At 55.3% G+C, this 18,057-nt stretch overlaps 1 protein-coding gene across 1 annotated transcript in view; it reads left to right on the top strand.

Moving 5' to 3' along the window:
- Positions 1-245: 245 nt before the first annotated feature.
- LOC148431240 (uncharacterized) overlaps positions 246-18,057 on the top strand; it is a 157,425-nt gene continuing 139,613 nt past the window's right edge. The window contains 1 exon segment of the mRNA XM_088466168.1: positions 246-282. The gene's annotated coding sequence lies outside the window, so the exon portion shown is untranslated.

Raw genomic sequence — 18,057 nt, 5'->3', positions numbered from 1 at the left:
AGCTGCTCCTCTGGGCACAGTGGGGTCACCAGCTGCCGCCGCATCTCTCCTGGGGGCCCCGGAGCCCCTCCCACCCTGACATTGCCTGTAACCCCGCCCCTGGCTCCGCCCAGCGCCTGACGTCAGAGATCGTTATTACAGAGAATAGGATCTCACTGTGCGTTCCACCTGACTTCCGGTATTTGCGTTCCACAGGCAGGAAGTAGTTTCCTCAGCTTTTTCCGGGTATTTGTTGTTCTGGACAACGCAGAGAGGAGACATCACTGTGTCCGGCATCCGCAGGTAATGTGCTTACTATACAGGGGGAGCAGCCTGTGGTGTCCTTCTATACAGAGGGAGCCGCCTGTGGTGTCTACTATACAGGGGGAGCAGCCTGTGGTGTCCTTCTATACAGAGGGAGCCGCCTGTGGTGTCTACTATACAGGGGGAGCAGCCTGTGGTGTCCTACTATACAGGGGGAGCAGCCTGTGGTGTCTTACTATACAGGGGGAGCAGCCTGTGGTGCCTACTCTACAGGGGGAGCAGCCTGTGGTGTCCTACTATACAGGGGGAGCAGTCTGTGGTGCCTACTATACAGGGGGAGCGGCCTGTGGTGTCTACTATACAGGGGGAGCGGCCTGTGGTGTCCTACTATACAGGGGGAGCAGCCTGTGGTGTCCTACTATACAGGGGGAGCAGCCTGTGGTGTCCTACTATACAGGGGGAGCAGTCTGTGGTCTCTACTATACAGGGGGATAAGTCTGTGGTGCCTACAGGGGGAGCAGCCTGTGGTGTCCTACTATACAGGGGAAGCAGTCTGTGGTGCCAACTATACAGGGGGAGCGGCCTGTGGTGTCCTACTATACAGGGGGAGCAGCCTGTGGTGTCCTACTATACAGGGGGAGCGGCCTGTGGTGTCCTACTATACAGGGGGAGCAACCTGTGGTGTCCTACTATACAGGGGGAGTGGCCTGTGGTGCCTACTATACAGGGGGAGCGGCCTGTGGTGTCCTACTTTACAGGGGGAGCAGCCTGTGGTGTCCTACTTTACAGGGGGAGCAGCCTGTGGTGTCCTACTATAAAGGGGGAGCAGCCTGTGGTGTCCCATTATACAGGTGGATCAGCCTGTGGTGCCTACTATACAGTGGGATCAGCCTGTGGTGTCCTACTATACAGGAGGAGTTGCCTGTGGTACCTACTATACAGAGGGATCAGCCTGTGGTGTCCTACTATACAGGAGGAGTGGCCTGTGGTACCTACTATACAGAGGGAGCCGCCTGTGGTGTCCTACTAGACAGGGGAAGCAGTCTGTGGTGCCAACTATACAGGGGGAGCAGCCTGTGGTGTCCTACTATACAGGGGGAGCAACCTGTGGTGTCCTACTATACAGGGGGAGTGGCCTGTGGTGCCTACTATACAGGGGTAGCGGCCTGTGGTGTCCTACTTTACAGGGGGAGCAGCCTGTGGTGTCCTACTTTACAGGGGGAGCAGCCTGTGGTGTCCTACTTTACAGGGGGATCAGCCTGTGGTGTCCTACTATACAGGAGGAGTGGCCTGTGGTACCTACTATACAGAGGGATCAGCCTGTGGTGTCCTACTATACAGGAGGAGTGGCCTGTGCTACCTACTATACAGAGGGAGCCGCCTGTGGTGTCCTACTATACAGGGGGAGTGACCTGTGGTGTCTACTATACAGGGGGATCAGCCTGTGGTGCCTACTATACAGGGGAGCGGCCTGTGGTGCCTAATATACAGGGGGAGCAGCCTGTGGTGTCCTACTTTACAGGGGGAGCAGCCTGTGGTGTCCTACTATACAGGGGGAGCAGCCTGTGGTGTCCCATTATACAGGTGGATCAGCCTGTGGTGCCTACTATACAGTGGGATCAGCCTGTGGTGTCCTACTATACAGGAGGAGTTGCCTGTGGTACCTACTATACAGAGGGATCAGCCTGTGGTGTCCTACTATACAGGAGGAGTGGCCTGTGGTACCTACTATACAGAGGGAGCCGCCTGTGGTGTCCTACTAGACAGGGGAAGCAGTCTGTGGTGCCAACTATAAAGGGGGAGCAGCCTGTGGTGTCCTACTATACAGGGGGAGCAACCTGTGGTGTCCTACTATACAGGGGGAGTGGCCTGTGGTGCCTACTATACAGGGGTAGCGGCCTGTGGTGCCTACTATACAGGGGTAGCGGCCTGTGGTGCCTAATATACAGGGGGAGCAGCCTGTGGTGTCCTACTTTACAGGGGGAGCAGCCTGTGGTGTCCTACTTTACAGGGGGAGCAGCCTGTGGTGTCCTACTTTACAGGGGGAGCAGCCTGTGGTGTCCTACTTTACAGGGGGAGCAGCCTGTGGTGCCTACTATACAGTGGGATCAGCCTGTGGTGTCCTACTATACAGGAGGAGTGGCCTGTGGTACCTACTATACAGAGGGATCAGCCTGTGGTGTCCTACTATACAGGAGGAGTGGCCTGTGCTACCTACTATACAGAGGGAGCCGCCTGTGGTGTCCTACTATACAGGGGGAGTGACCTGTGGTGTCTACTATACAGGGGGATCAGCCTGTGGTGTCTACTATACAGGGGGAGCAGCCTGTGGTGTCCTCTTGTTATTCTTATTAAGTAAGGGGAGTGCCCTGTGGTGTGGTTTTATTAATAATAGTTATATTATTATTATACAAGGGAGCAGCCTTTGCTGTAATGTTACTTTTAATATTATACAAGGAGATCAGCCTGTGGTGTCTTATTGTTGTTGTTGTTGTTGTTGTTATTATCATTATAAGACAGGGGGAACTGTCTATGGTTTCCTGTTATTGTTATACAGGGGGAGCAGCCTGTGGGGTCCTGTTATAATAACACTCCCCCTGTATAACAATAACAAGAAACCATAGGCAGCTCCCCCTGTATTATAATGATAATAACAACAACTACAAGACACCACAGGCTGATCATCCTTTATAATATTATTAGTAGTAGTCTACAGGGAAAGCAGTCTCTGGTGTCCTATTGTTGTTGTTGTTGTTATTATTATTAATAATAATAATATTATGCAGGGGGAGTGCTCTGTGGTGTCCTGGTATTATTGTTATACAGGAGGAGCAGCCTGTGGTTTATTATTATTATTGTTTTAGAGGTGTAGCTGCCTGTCTGGTTTTATTATCATAATTATTATTATTATTATTATTATTATTATTATTATTACCAGGTCACCACAGTCCACTCCCCTCTTAATAATAATATTAATAACAGGACACCACAGGCTGCTTGCCCTAATAATATTTATCATTATTATTATTATTTTCTATTTCAGGGTCCATAGGGTATCCACAGGATACCTTGGGGTATAGGTGATGACGTCAGGCATCGGGCACCACAGAGTTCAAGTTTTCAGCCTCCCAGGATGCATTGGGGTCCCTCTCCTATACCTCGCCCCTGAGTCTCAGACACTCAGTTTCGTGGGTGCCCGGCCCGGAGTCGGATGCACCTGTACAGATGGGGGTCTGTTAGGCCCCTGAAGTTGTTCCTGGCAGCTGTGGTTTCACATTTGAGTGTACATCATGGACAGTCAGTACTGACGTCCATGTTGTCACTCTTCCACCCCGCTGGTACCAGAACGCCGGTACCCATCCGGGGAGTCTGGTAGGTAACTGGGGTCACAGCTAGCGGTGACCTTGGTTCCCTGGACTGTGGCTGGATGTACAGGGAACAGAAGGTAAGCAGCGGTGTCCCGCGGAGGGTCCCCGCCGGGAACACAGTCCTAAGTCCCCAGGCAGGGGGCTCCCTGGGGACTGGTTGCAGCGTGGAGCCAGGTACTAACCTGCGCTTCCACTACCCCCCTGGGACAGCGGGCCGCAGCGGTGCGGACACGTCCAGCATCCTGGGGGATAAATGCAGGCCAGGGGAGCGCGCCTTCCCTGCATAGCAGCCTGTGCCACCCCCCGCTGCATACGGCCTCTCCACAGCGGTCTGTGCCTGTGTGTAGCCGCTCCTCCCCCAGACCCGCCTCCTCTCTGCTCCTCGGCAGCCATCTTCAAGTGTGGCAAGATCTGCTGGATGCTGAAAGACGCTGGCAGCGTGGTCTGGGTCCCCCCTGCATACCTCTCCTCCGCAGTGCAAGGTCAGAGTATGCGGCGCTGTTTCCTACCAGACTCTGTCTGTGTAGTTGAGCTCAGCGCTGTAGTGCAGGGTTTATTCTGCATTGTATGTGACTTCATGCTAGCGCTGCTGCCTGTACTTTATTTCTGACTGTCAGCCATTTTACCTATCCCTGTTCTTCTCGGCTAAAGCCCTTGCGGTGCGGTGTTGCAGGGTGTTTATTACCTCACTATACATTTATTGTCTGACAGTGACCGTGATTTTCCCATGCACCCAAAATGTACCATATGTCATGTACAATTGGTGGAGGGTGATGGGCACTCTGAGGGGTTATGTAAGGCGTGTTTTCTGCTCTCACGTCCTATTGCTGTCTCTGCGACTGTGCAGGAACCTCCCTGGGCTTGTTTTGCTAAGGCACTTACAACCCTGGTGGGCCAGCTAGCGACGCCCCCTGCGTTTCCCCAGATGGGGTTTTCACAGCAGTCATTGGTGTCGTCTCCCATACAGGGGTTCCCCAGACTGTTAGTGGTACCCCAGAGTTTCCCTCTGTCGCCCCCTCAGGTAGCACAAAAGCCTGTGTGGGTTAGTTCCCTGTCCACTGCGGTGCAACACCTGTCGGACGTGTTACAGGGGGAGTCGTCATTGCGGCCGCATAAGTGACCTTTGCAGTCTCAGACTGATCAGGATGATGTGTCGTCTGATGACGGTGACATTTTTGACCTTTCTGACCAGGAGCCTTTCCGTACAAAAGAGACGGAGTCCAAGTCTAAGGTCTATATACCGGGCCTTATACGTGCAGTCCGTATGGCTTTGGTTATTGAGGATGACGATCCCCCCGTGGCCAAATCAAAATATGCCTTCTTTAAGGATATTAAGGGTGATGCCACTGTATTTCCTCTATCTGATCAGCTAGTGGATCATCTTGAGGAGGCGTGGAAGTATCCGGGTAAGCGTTTCCAGCCTCAAAAGCGTTTGGCCGTGACATACCCTTTTGCGGATAATTTTTTCTTAAAGTGGAAAACTCTTCCACAAGTAGATTCTCATGTCACACGTCTAGTGAAGAGTGCTACATTGCCCATGCCCTCCATGTCCTCCTTAAAGGATCCTGTGGATCGCAAAGTTGAATTATGTCTAAAATCCATTTATTTCCTTGCTTGGGCGTGTCCAGACCGGCTATGGCCGTGTGCTGGATGGTCAGGGCCATGGGGCGCTGGGCTGATAGCTTGGAGGCGTCTCTGGACACTGACTCATCACCTGACCAGGTGGAGTTAGTGGGTAATCTCAGAGCCTCAGCCACATGCATTAATGAGGCAGCCTTGGATATAGGTCTCCTTACTTCCAGTATCTCATCGGCAGCAGTGGCAGCTCGCCGCACCTTGTAGTTGCGTTCTTGGAAAGTGGATGCGGATTCCAAGAAGGGTTTGGAAGGTTTGCCCTTTAATGGACAAGTCCTCTTTGGCCCTGATCTGGACAAAATTGTGGCTACTCTGGTGGCAGCTAAGTCTGCGTGTCTGCCATCGGCTACGGTCCAATCAGGGTCGGGTTCTTCGTCCTTTCGGCCCTATAGAACTCAGGGTAAGTCCAGCATCCTGGGGGATAAATGCAGGCCAGGGGAGCGCGCCTTCCCTGCATAGCAGCCTGTGCCACCCCCCGCTGCATACGGCCTCTCCACAGCGGTCTGTGCCTGTGTGTAGCCGCTCCTCCCCCAGACCCGCCTCCTCTCTGCTCCTCGGCAGCCATCTTCAAGTGTGGCAAGATCTGCTGGATGCTGAAAGACGCTGGCAGCGTGGTCTGGGTCCCCCTACCTCTCCTCCGCAGTGCAAGGTCAGAGTATGCGGCGCTGTTTCCTACCAGACTCTGTCTGTGTAGTTGAGCTCAGCGCTGTAGTGCAGGGTTTATTCTGCATTGTATGTGACTTCATGCTAGCGCTGCTGCCTGTACTTTATTTCTGACTGTCAGCCATTTTACCTATCCCAGTTCTTCTCGGCTAAAGCCCTTGTGGTGCGGAGTTGCAGGGTGTTTATTACCTCACTATACATTTATTGTCTGACAGTGACCGTGATTTTCCCATGCACCCAAAATGTACCATATGTCATGTACAATTGGTGGAGGGTGATGGGCACTCTGAGGGGTTATGTAAGGCGTGTTTTCTGCTCTCACGTCCTATTGCTGTCTCTGCGACTGTGCAGGAACCTCCCTGGGCTTGTTTTGCTAAGGCACTTACAACCCTGGTGGGCCAGCTAGCGACGCCCCCTGCGTTTCCCCAGATGGGGTTTTCACAGCAGTCATTGGTGTCGTCTCCCATACAGGGGTTCCCCAGACTGTTAGTGGTACCCCAGAGTTTCCCTCTGTCGCCCCCTCAGGTAGCACATTCTAGCTTGGGCGGAAGGCAATCTCCCCGCCATATCGGCAGTGTTCATACCAGGAGTCTTCAACTGGAAAGCAGACTTTCTCAGCCGTCAAGACGTGCATCCAGGAGAGTGATCTCTTCACCAGGAGGTGTTTCAGCTACCGTGCAGACCTGGTTGGTGGCCCTCACTTCCTTCTAAGTAGGGACAGTCTACAGGAGGATATGGGTTGGGATCACTAGGGTCAGTCTGGTTGAGGTCAGTCAAAGGGGAGTCAGTGTGGTCACTCATACTCACCGCCAGAGTTGGCAAACCACTAGGGACAGGGGCATCACTGGGCACCCCCACAGGATCCAACGAGCCAGAACCAACATCCTCTGCGTTGCTAGGGAACGTAGGCATACCAGAGACAAAAGGCATGCTGGGTAGTCGTGCTGATCTAGCCACTGTAATCTTTTCCTCTGGGCTGGTTGATGCTGTGGTAGGCTGCGCCGGCAGTTGTCTAGCCGCTGTGGTCTTTTCCTCTGGGCTGAGTTGTTCCGGTACAGATGTTGTAGACTGTGATCTGGAAACTTGACTCCAGGCGATGGCGTCAGAAAACGGGGTAACGATTCTACCATCAAGGTCATTCCCCAGGACCACATCGGTTGGAAGGCCATCCATGATGGCAACATCCCTCAACTCTGGACCAGCTCCCCAGTCCAGGTAGACTCTTGCCACATGTACCTCTTGCTCCATTCCGCCTGCCACGGTCACTTTGGCAGTGCGATCTGACAGTACTGCAGCAGGATCAATAAATTCGGTGCTCACAACAGTGATTGAGGCCCCAGAGTCTCTTAATCCTTGTCCTGCAGGGGCCGCACTTGGACCGTCTGCAGGTGCTGCCACATATTTTGGGGTGGCCCCTTGGCCATGCAGGTGACTCTCTCCGTTGCGTCTACCTGATTCTCGACACACTCCATTGGTCTGACTGGAGTAGGATCAGTCTCTTTTGGCTCACCTCCCCGGCTTAGACAAGCAAGCCAGGCTCCAGCACTCGGATTTGGGGCACAAGTCTGGGGTGCTTGGGTGTGGGACAGTTCATCCTCAGATGTCTGATTTTCCCACAGCAGGGACAGTGCAGAGCGGTTGCTGGTCAAGAGCACCCGGGTTGAGGAAGCCCGCTTTGGGGGGTGATGAGCAGAAGAGAGGTGTTCCCCTGGTTGTACAGTCCATTGGGGTCGGCTGCTAGTTGGGCGCTTCTGCCCTTGTGGCAGAATTGCCACATACTTATCTGCTAACTGGGCCGCCATCTTCAAGCTGGGTGGCTCCCGGTCTAGCACCCACTCCTTCACCTCTAGGGCGCACCTGCGCTATAACTGCTCCTGACACAGCAGATCAATTAGTGTGTCCCAGGTAGTGGCACCAGATCCCTTCACCCACTTCACCACGTACTGCCTCAGCTGGGTGGCGAACTGCTCATGGGTGCTGGTAGGGTTCTTGGGCAAGTCCCGGAACTTTTTCCTGTAGGACTCAGGAGTGACAAAGTATCGCTGTAGGAGGGCCCTTACGACTTTCTCATTGTCACCGCAGTCCTCGGTGGCCACTCCTCGATAGGCCTCCAGGGCCTCTCCGTGCAGTGTGGGCACTAGGTGTCTGACCCACTCCTGCTTGGGTAAATCATGTAGTTTACAAGTCCTTTCAAATACTTGCAAATGTCCATCAATGTCCCCATTGCTGTCTGCAAACTGTATACGATCTGATCCTGGTACAGCAGTGTGCAACGGTGCTCGGGGTACCACAGACAGTGGTGCCCACTCGTCATGCCACATCCGAATGATGAGCATACGTTCCTGCTCCGTTGCCCTTTCTCCCAATTCTGCTAGCCGATCCACTAGGGTATCCATTCATTGGGATCCCTGCCATGCTGGGGAATGCTGGGAAAGGTCACTGCTCTGCGAGGGGGCGGGACTTGGGGATCTCACCCGGTCCTGAGGGTCGTTCTCGTGGGTGCTGCCGTCTGCAGCATCTCCCATCTCCATATGGTTCGACTCCTCCCAGCCCCTGAGCGCCTTCCTCATGTTGCTTGCGTTTGCGTTATAGGGGAGTGGAATGCCCTTTTCCTGGCACACCATCTCAAGATAATTCTTAGACGTTCCGCTGTAATCAGCCATCCTGCACGTTCTCCTGAACTGCAGTTACTCCTCTCCTGAGTTACTCGGCTTCTCTCGTTGGGTGACCGAAAAGCCGCCTGGGATTATCCCACCGCTATGCCACCAAATGTGTCCGGACGCCTTTCGTCTAGGCCAGCCCTGGTCACTGGTTAGCGCTTTCGGACTCCCACTCACCGTCAGTGACCGCCTGTCACTGACTCCACCCACTGCACCGTGGGCGTTTACTGAAGCTGCCACCACCAAGCTCCTTTCAGTGGCACTTGGAACCGCTTTTTACGTACAGTCAGGCTCCTACCTCGGCACCTGGAACCGCTTCTGCTGCGTATGCGTTTGACTAGCTGCAGCCACACCCACTGATTGGTGTTGGCTGATTCCTCCTGATCCCTCGCAATGGACCAGGTCTGCACGGTAGCTGGCAGAGGGCTTGAACTTGAAGACACTGAGCTCTTACCCAGAACAGCCGGAGAACGGAATAGCGTTTGGCTCAATTCGGTTGGTCGCAACATTGAGGCAGTTGAAGTCAGGCAAGATGTTTATTGCTCAAAGTCTTAAAAACGACTTTCCTTCAAGTTGAAGGGGAATAATCAGCATACAGGCCCTCTTTTTATATCATTCTTACACACAATATCACAGAGGGGTAAGTTCCGCCCTGGGTTCCTTCTAGCCAATCATGCTAGCTCACAAATATAAATATAAATAAATAAACACATCTTACATTTTAAAGATACTAACCTAATTTCCTCTTCACCACCCAAAATCAGTTGGCTTCCTAAAACATAAATTGAGTTACCATATACTGTCTCGTAAAAGGTAAATATAATGCAAATTTCAAGGGCATTCATCCTTTCGCATGTCTATGACTAAACCAGTTTGGGCTTCCTAAGTCTTAGCACCTTCTAAGCTCTTACACAACATAGAAGCTTCCTAAACGCAAACAACTTGATTTCCCCAACTTGCAGGGGTATTGTACATAGAGACACACTGAAGACCTCCAAGGACCACCATTTTAACCACTGGACTCAGTGGATTTGAAATGGCTTACATTTAAGACTGTATTCCTTCTGGCCATTGCTTCGGCTGGAAGGGTCTCAGAATTGGGGGCTCTCTCATGTCGGCCTCCATTTCTCATTTTTCATAGAAACGGCTGTGCTTCGCTTTTGGGTTTCTTCCAAAGGTGGTCTAGTTTCCACATCAACGAGGAAATGATTGTGCCGGCATTTAATTCACCTGACCTATCGGTTGGTGAGGCCACTTTGGATGAGGTGCGGGCCTTAAAAATTTATGTTGACTGCACCGCTACTTTTAGGAAGTCGGACTCTTTGTTTGTCCTTTATGGCTTCCGGAAGAAGGGTTGGCCTGCCACTAAGCAAACGTTGGCAGGATGGATTTGCATGGTTATTTCTGAAGCTTATGTTCATGAAGGCCTTCCTGTTCCATCTTCAGTTAGGGCTCATTCCACTAGGTCTGTGGGTCCTTCGTGGGCAGCTCGACGTGGTGCCTCAGCGGTTCAGCTGTGTAAGGCAGCCACATGGTCATCTGTCCATACTTTCGTAAGGTATTATAGTGTTCCCTCTAGCTCCGGCGGCAGACAGGGCGCCGGAGCTAGAGAGGGCAATCTTGTGCGCTCGCCTTCGGCGCGCGTGTCCGAAAAGGGGGCTGGTTATGAAAAGGGCGTGTCTATAAGACGCGTCCCCTTTTTGTCATACTTGGGGACGTGCCCGGCGCTTACGGACATGCCGGGCAGCCCCCAAGCGCTGCAGAAAGGGAGAATAGATGCCGGGCGCATGCGCCAGGCGTCTATTCTCTGGCGGTGACCGGGTCACCGCATGTTTGTCCACCCGCGGGACCCTGCATCCCGCGGGTGAGAATGGCTCCCGCAGGCTGTTAGGGCAGGGCGCTTTTTGCTCTCCTCCTGGAGGGCAGGGTGCTTTTTGCCCTCCAGAAGGATGGCAGGGCGCCGCGCCCCGCTAAAACAGCCTAGCGGGAACGCTATATTATGCATTTGTTACCTTCGCCTCTCAGGATGCTTCCTTTGGGTGTCGGATTCTCCTTTCAGCACAAGAGCGTCCTCACCCTTAAAGGATACTGCTTTGGGACATCCCCAAGGTATCCTGTGGATACCCTATGGACCCTGCAGTAGAAAATAAGAGATATGGTAAGAACTTACCCTTGTTTTCTCTATTTCTACGAAGTCCATAGGGTTCCACAGGACTCCCGCCCTGTCGCACCTGTACTGCAGTTGGGCTTTACTCTGGTCACTGGTTTTTCAGTCTACTTCTGGTGAGAATGTGATTTCTTGTGTGTTCCAGACTTTCTTCTCTCTCTTTTCTCCTCTTACGGCCTATGGCTTGTGACGTAACCGAGTGCCTGAGGCTCGTGGGCGGGGTATAGGAGAGGGACCCCAGTGCATCCTGGGAGGCTGAAAACTTTAACTCTATGATGCCTGACATCATCACCTATACCCCAAGGTATCCTGTGGAACCCTATGGGCTTCGTAGAAATAGAGATAAGTTCTTACCATATCTCATATTATTATTAGTAGTAGTAGTAGTTTACAGGGGGAGCAGTCTCTGGTGTTCTGTTATTATTAGTAATATTAGGCAGGTGGGCATGCCCTGTGGTGCCCTGGTATTATTAGTAATAGTAATATTACTATTGTTATTATCAGGGGAAGCAGCCTGTGTTGTCATTATTATTAGTATTATTATTATTTTAATAATAATAATACCAGGACACCACAGTCCACTCTACCTGCATAACAACAATAACAGGACACCATAGGTTGCTTGCCCTGATAATGAAAATATGTATTATTAGTAGTAGTAGCATTAGTATACAGGGGGAGCAGTCTTTGGTGTCCTGTTGTTTTTATTAAGTGGGGGAGTGCCCCGTGGTATCCTATTAATAATAGTAAATGAGATGGATGTATGGAGTGACAAGGATGTAGGAACCCAGTGGGATTGTTGTGGTAAATGAATGGGAAGATTGTGGGCACTGAGTGGGATGTGGGAGCCACATAACTGCTCAGAACTCAGTTGCATAGACTGCATGTGTGTATTCCAATGAGCACACAGTTCTGTGAATTAGCAGCTCCACCATTTTGTGAGAGTGCTGAATCTGCAGTTAACCACAGGGTGTGATGGCATACCATATCTGTATTGCGTAAGGACAACGTCCATTAAGGCGTCAGCCTTAATGATTGTAATTTCATTGCATTTTTTTGGTTGTAGGGGCACAAAATCTGTAGGTTTTGTAAAATTTCAGATCATGTCTAAGAAGCCTTAATTTGACATGTGAAACCGTAAGGTTTTTTTGTCTATGGAATTTCATAGCTTTTTTAAAATTCATTAACTATCAGGGTTTGGAGGTGCAAACCGACCACCTGCAGGGGAGAAGGGAAACAAAATGGTACACTAGCGCAGGTGGAAGAGGGGCCAGCACACAGGTTGTTTGGGAGGTGCAGAGTGCGAGACGGCTGCAGGGGCAGGCTGTAGGCATGCGGGTTAGTGGCAGCAGTGGTGGTGCAGAGCAGTGGCAGCAGTGCAAAGGGGGCATCAGTGGGTGACAGAAGGCTCACCGGTACTGCGCATGCACCTGAGAAAATAAAATCAATAAGTCACAGATGCACGAACGCAGCAGTGAGATCCATCTATGCATCTGTTAAAAATTGAATGTGTAAAATAAAAAAAGGTGCCCTGTGCCCCCAAAGCACAACCAGCATCAGGCTTTTATCGGCCAGTCCTGGTTGTGCTTGAATACAGGGACAAATGATATTGGGGTCCCCTGTACTTAAGCACAACCAGCATCGGTCTAGTCAGAACCAGCCCTAGTTGCCAAAATATGAGGAACAAACGACGTAGGAGTCCCCTGTACTTTGAACAACCAGCACTTCGCTCTGATCTGGTCCTGGTTTTGGAAATACAGGGGGAAAAATTAGTAGGGTTCCCTTGTATTTTCCAGAACCAGCATCGGGCTTTTTCTAGCGGCGCACTAATGCTACAGCCAGGGGAGCCCTTTCACCGGGCCCCCCAACCGCAGCATTACCTGGAGGGTGGCGGCCATGAAAAATAGCTTAAAGGCCGCCGCCCCAGGACTTCGGCATCTTTGCCTGGCGGGCGCCAACCTGACAGGGCTTTGGCTTCTTCACCTGGTGGGCGCCAACCCGCCAGGGCTTCGGTGTCTTCGCCTAATGGGCGGCAGCCTGTGTCAGCTCTTTTACATGGCCACCGCCCACTAGGACTTTTGGCATCTTCTTTCTTCAGGATCCCTCCCGGCCGTCTGACTGCCATACTGCTGGCTTATAGGGGCGATGACTAGGGGGCGAGGCAATGACGTTGCGAGCCATGGAGGGGGTTTGCAGGGGTATAGAGGAGCTAATGGGAGCAGTGGCACAGAAGAGAGGGGGGTGCAGGGGTATAGTGGGGGCAGGGGCACAGATGCGAGTTGGGTGCAGGAGTATAGAGAGGGGAGCAGGGGCAGAGGAGAGGGAGTGTAGGGGTATAGAGGGGAGGGGGGTGCGGTGGTAAAGAAGAGGTAGTGGGAACAGGGGTACAGAGGAGAGGTGCACGGGCAAAGGATAGGTGCAGGGATATAGAGGGGGTAGTGGGTGCAGTGGCAGGGGAGAGTGGAGTGCTGGAGTATAGAGGGTAGTGGGAGCAGAGGCACAGAGCAGAGTGGGGTGCGTGAGGATACAGGAGGTAGTGGGGGTAGGGGCACAGAGGAGAGGGGGTGCAGGGGTATAGAGGAGGCAGTAGGGGCACAGAGCAGAGTGGGGTGCAGGGGTGTAGAGGCAGTAGGGGCACAGAGGAGAGGGGGTGCTGGTGTATAGATGGTTGTGGGGGCAGGAGCACAGAGGAGAGGGGGTGCAGGGGTATAGAGGAGGCAGTAGGGGCACAGAGCAGAGTGGGGTGCAGGAGGATACAGGAGGTAGTGGGGGTAGGGGCACAGAGGAGAGGGGGTGCTGGTGTATAGAGGGTTGTGGGGGCAGGAGCACAGAGGAGAGGGGGTGCAGGGGTGTAGAGGAGACAGTAGGGGCACAGAGGAGAGGGGGTGCAGGGGTGTAGAGGAGACAGTAGGCACAGGAGAGGGGGTGCAGGGGTGTAGAGGAGACAGTAGGGGCACAGAGGAGAGGGGGTGCAGGGGTGTAGAGAAGGCAGTAGGGGCACAGAGGGGAGGGGGTGTAGAGGAGGCAGTAGGGGCACAGAGGAGCCGGGGTGTAGAGGAGGCAGTAGGGGCACAGAGGAGAGGGGGTGTAGAGGAGGCAGTAGGGGCACAGAGGAGAGGGGGTGCAGGGGTGTAGAGGAGGCAGTAGGGGCACAGAGGAGAGGGGGTGTAGAGGAGGCAGTAGGGGCACAGAGGAGAGGGGGTGCAGGGGTGTAGAGAATGCAGTAGGGGCACAGAGGAGAGGGTGTGCAGGGGTGTAGATGGTTGTGGGGGCAGGAGCACAGAGGAGAGGGTGTGCAGGGGTGTAGAGGAGGGTTGTGGGGGCAGGAGCACAGAGGAGAGGGGGTATAGGGGTGTAGAGGAGGCAGTAGGGGCACAGAGGAGAGGGGGTGCAGGGGTGTAGAGGAGGCAGTAGGGGCACAGGAGAGGGGGTGTAGAGGAGGCAGTAGGGGCACAGAGAAGAGGGGGTGCAGGGGTGTAGAGGAGGCAGTAGGGGCACAGAGGAGAGGGGGTGCAGGGGAGGGTTGTGGGGGAAGGAGCACAGAGGAGAGGATGTACAAGGGTATAGAGGAGGCAGTAGGAGCACAGAGGAGGGGCATAGATGAGGCAGGGGCACAGAGGAGAAGGGTGGTGCAGGGGTATAGTGGGGGCAGGGGCACAGATGACAGGGGGCCATAGAGGTAACAAGAACAGAGAGGAGAGGGGTGTGCAGGGGTATAGAAGGGTTAGTTGGAGTAGTGGCACGGAACTGAGGGGGATACAGAGGAGAGGAGGCATTGAGGATTCAGAGGCATAGAGGGTTGTGGGGGCAGGAGCACAGAGATGATGGGGGGTGCAGGGGTATAGAGGGTTGTGGGGACGGGCACAGAAGAGAGGGGGTGCTGATGTAAAAAGGCAGTAGTTGGGGCAAAGGCACAGAGAAGGTGCCATAGATGAGGCACGAGCACAGAGGAGAGGGAGGTGCTGTGGTATATAAGTGGGAGCAGGGGCATAGAGGGGGTAATGGGGGAAGGGGCACAGAGGAGAGGGTGTGTAGGGGTATAGAGGAGCTAATGGGGGAAGGGCACAGTTGAGAGGGGTGTAGTAAAGGGGGTAGTGGTAGCTTGGGCACAGAAGAGAGGGGGGTGCTGGTGTATTGAGGGGGTAGTGGGAGCAGGGGCACAGGAAAGGTGGCCCATAGAGGTGGTGGGGCAAAAAGGAGAAGGGGTGCAGGGGGGGCATTGGCACAGAGAGGGGAGCATTGACACAGAGGAAACGGGCACAGGGGTATAGAGGAGGTGGTAGGGGCAGGGACACAGAAGACGGGGCCATAGAGGTGACAGGGGAGAGGGGAGTGCAGGGGTATAGAGGGTAGTGGGAGCAGAGGCACAGAGCAGAGTGGGGTGCGAGAGGATACAGGAGGTAGTGGGGGTAGGGGCACTGAGGAGAGGGGGTGCTGGTGTATAGAGGGTTGTGGGGGCAGGAGCACAGAGGAGAGGGGGTGCAGGGGTATAGAGGAGGCAGTAGGGGCACAGAGCAGAGTGGGGTGCAGGAGGATACAGGAGGTAGTGGGGGTAGGGGCACAGAGGAGAGGGGGTGCTGGGTATAGAGGGTTGTGGGGGCAGGAGCACAGGAGAGGATGTGCAGGGGTATAGAGGAGGCAGTAGGGGCACAGAGGAGAGGGGGTGCAGGGGTGTAGAGGAGGCAGGGGCACAGAGGAGAGGGGGTGCAGAGGTGTAGAGGAGACAGTAGGGGCACAGAGGAGAGGGGCTGCAGGGGTGTAGGGGCACAGCAGAGGGGGTGCAGGGGTGTAGAGGAGGCAGTAGGGGCACAGAGGAGAGGGGGTGTAGAGGGTTGTGGGGGCAGGAGCACAGAGGAGAGGGTGTGCAGGGGTATAGAGGAGGCAGTAGTGGCACAGAGGAGAGGGGGTGCAGGGGTATAGAGGAGGCAGTAGGGGCACAGAGGAGAGGGGTTGTAGAGGGTTGTGGGGGCAGGAGCACAGAGGAGAGGGCGTGCAGGGGTATAGAGGAGGCAGTAGGGGCACAGAGGAGAGGGGGTGCAGGGGTGTAGAGGAGGCAGTAGGGGCACAGAGGAGAGGGGGTGCAGGGGTGTAGAGGAGGTAGTAGGGGCACAAAGGAGAGGGGTTGTGGGGGCAGGAGCACAGGAGAGGGGGTGCAGGGGTATAGAGGAGGCAGTATGTGCACAGAGGAGAGGGGTTGTAGAGGGTTGTGGGGCAGGAACACAGAGGAGAGGGGGTGCATGGGTATAGAGGAGGCAGTAGGGGCACAGAGGAGAGGGGTTGTAGAGGGTTGTGGGGGCATGAGCACAGAGGAGAGGGTGTGCAGGGGTATAGAGGAGGCAGTAGGGGCACAGAGGAGAGGGGTTGTAGAGGGTTGTGGGGGCAGGAGCACAGAGGAGAGGGTGTGCAGGGGTATAGAGGAGGCAGTAGGAGCACAGAGGAGAGGGGTTGTAGAGGGTTGTGGGGGCAGGAGCACAGGAGAGGGTGTGCAGGGGTATAGAGGAGGCAGTAGGAGCACAGATGAGGGGCATAGAGGAGGCAGGGGCACAGAGGAGAAGGGGGGTGCAGGGGTATAGAGGGTAGTGGGAGCAGGGTCACAGAACAGAGGGGTGCAGGGGGATACAGGAGGTAGTGGGGGCAGGGGCACAGAGTAGAGGGGGGGTGCTGGCAGGAGTATGGAGGAGAGACAGAGCGTTCATGCACAATTTCCTACCCACCTCTATGTACTGCAGCAGGACAGGCTTCAAATAGGGGCAGGCACTCCACGGCTTTAGGCCCTCCCCCTGCCGATACACTGGCGAATTGCGGCATTATGACAGCAAGGGGGCAGGGCTTCCACCATCAGCTGCAGGGAGAGTGCAGACGGTGGTGACTGGGGAGAGGGCTCCACGGCACACAGCTCCCCTGACACCGGCTTCTACTGCTTGTAGCCGAGATGCAGGTGCCACATGGACTGTGGGGAGGATCGGAGATACTGCTTGCACTTCTTGTCCGGGGTGCAGGTGCTGCCAGTGCCTGTACGGGGGGAGGGGAAATCGGAGGTACCATTTGGAATGGGAGGTTGATTGTGTAGGTGCTGCCAGTGCTGGGGAGGAGATCGGAGGTGCCGCCAGTGCTGGGGGAGGAGATCGGAGGTGCCGCCAGTGCTGGGGGAGGAGATCGGAGGTGCCGCCAGTGCTGGGGGAGGAGATCGGAGGTGCCGCCAGTGCTGGGGGAGGAGATTGGAGGTGCCGCCAGTGCTGGGGGAGGAGATCGGAGGTGCCGCCAGTGCTGGGGGAGGAGATCGGAGGTGCCGCCAGTGCTGGGGGAGGATCAGAGGTGCCGCCAGTGCTGGGGGAGGAGATCGGAGGTGCCGCCAGTGCTGGGGGAGGAGATCGGAGGTGCCGCCAGTGCTGGGGGAGGATCAGAGGTGCCGCCAGTGCTGGGGGAGGATCAGAGGTGCCGCCAGTGCTGGGGGAGGAGATCGGAGGTGCCGCCAGTGCTGGGGAGGAGATCGGAGGTGCCGCCAGTGCTGGGGAGGAGATCGGAGGTGCCGCCAGTGCTGGGGAGGAGATAGGAGGTGCCGCCAGTGCTGGGGAGGAGATCGGAGGTGCCGCCAGTGCTGGGGGAGGATCGGAGGTGCCGCCAGTGCTGGGGGAGGAGATCGGAGGTGCCGCCAGTGCTGGGGAGGAGATCAGAGGTGCCGCCAGTGCTGGGGAGGAGATCGGAGGTGCCGCCAGTGCTGGGGAGGAGATCGGAGGAGCCGCCAGTGCTGGGGGAGGAGATCGGAGGTGCCGCCAGTGCTGGGGAGGAGATCGGAGGTGCTGCCAGTGCTGGGGGAGGATCGGAGGTGCTGCCAGTGCTGGGGGAGGAGATCGGAGGTGCTGCCAGTGCTGGGGGAGGATCGGAGGTGCTGCCAGTGCTGGGGGAGGAGATCGGAGGTGCTGCCAGTGCTGGGGGAGGAGATCGGAGGTCCCGCCAGTGCTGGGGAAGGAGATCGGAGGTCCCGCCAGTGCTGGGGGAGGAGATCGGAGGTGCCGCCAGTGCTGGGGGAGGAGATCAGAGGTGCCACCAGTGCTGGGGAGGAGATAGGAGGTGCCGCCAGTGCTGGGGAGATCGGAGGTGCTGCCAGTGCTGGGGGAGGATCGGAGGTGCCGCCAGTGCTGGGGGAGGAGATTGGAGGTGCCGCCAGTGCTGGGGGAGGAGATCGGAGGTGCTGCCAGTGCTGGGGAGGAGATCGGAGGTGCCGCCAGTGCTGGGGGAGGAGATCGGAGGTGCCGCCAGTGCTGGGGGAGGATCAGAGGTGCTGCCAGTGCTGGGGGAGGATCAGAGGTGCTGCCAGTGC

The sequence above is a fragment of the Taudactylus pleione genome, unplaced genomic scaffold (assembly GCF_031769625.1).
Source record: "Taudactylus pleione unplaced genomic scaffold, aTauple2 ptg002601l, whole genome shotgun sequence".
In the NCBI taxonomy this organism is placed as follows: Eukaryota; Metazoa; Chordata; class Amphibia; order Anura; family Myobatrachidae; genus Taudactylus; species Taudactylus pleione.
This window is presented reverse-complemented; position numbering and strand designations above follow the sequence as displayed.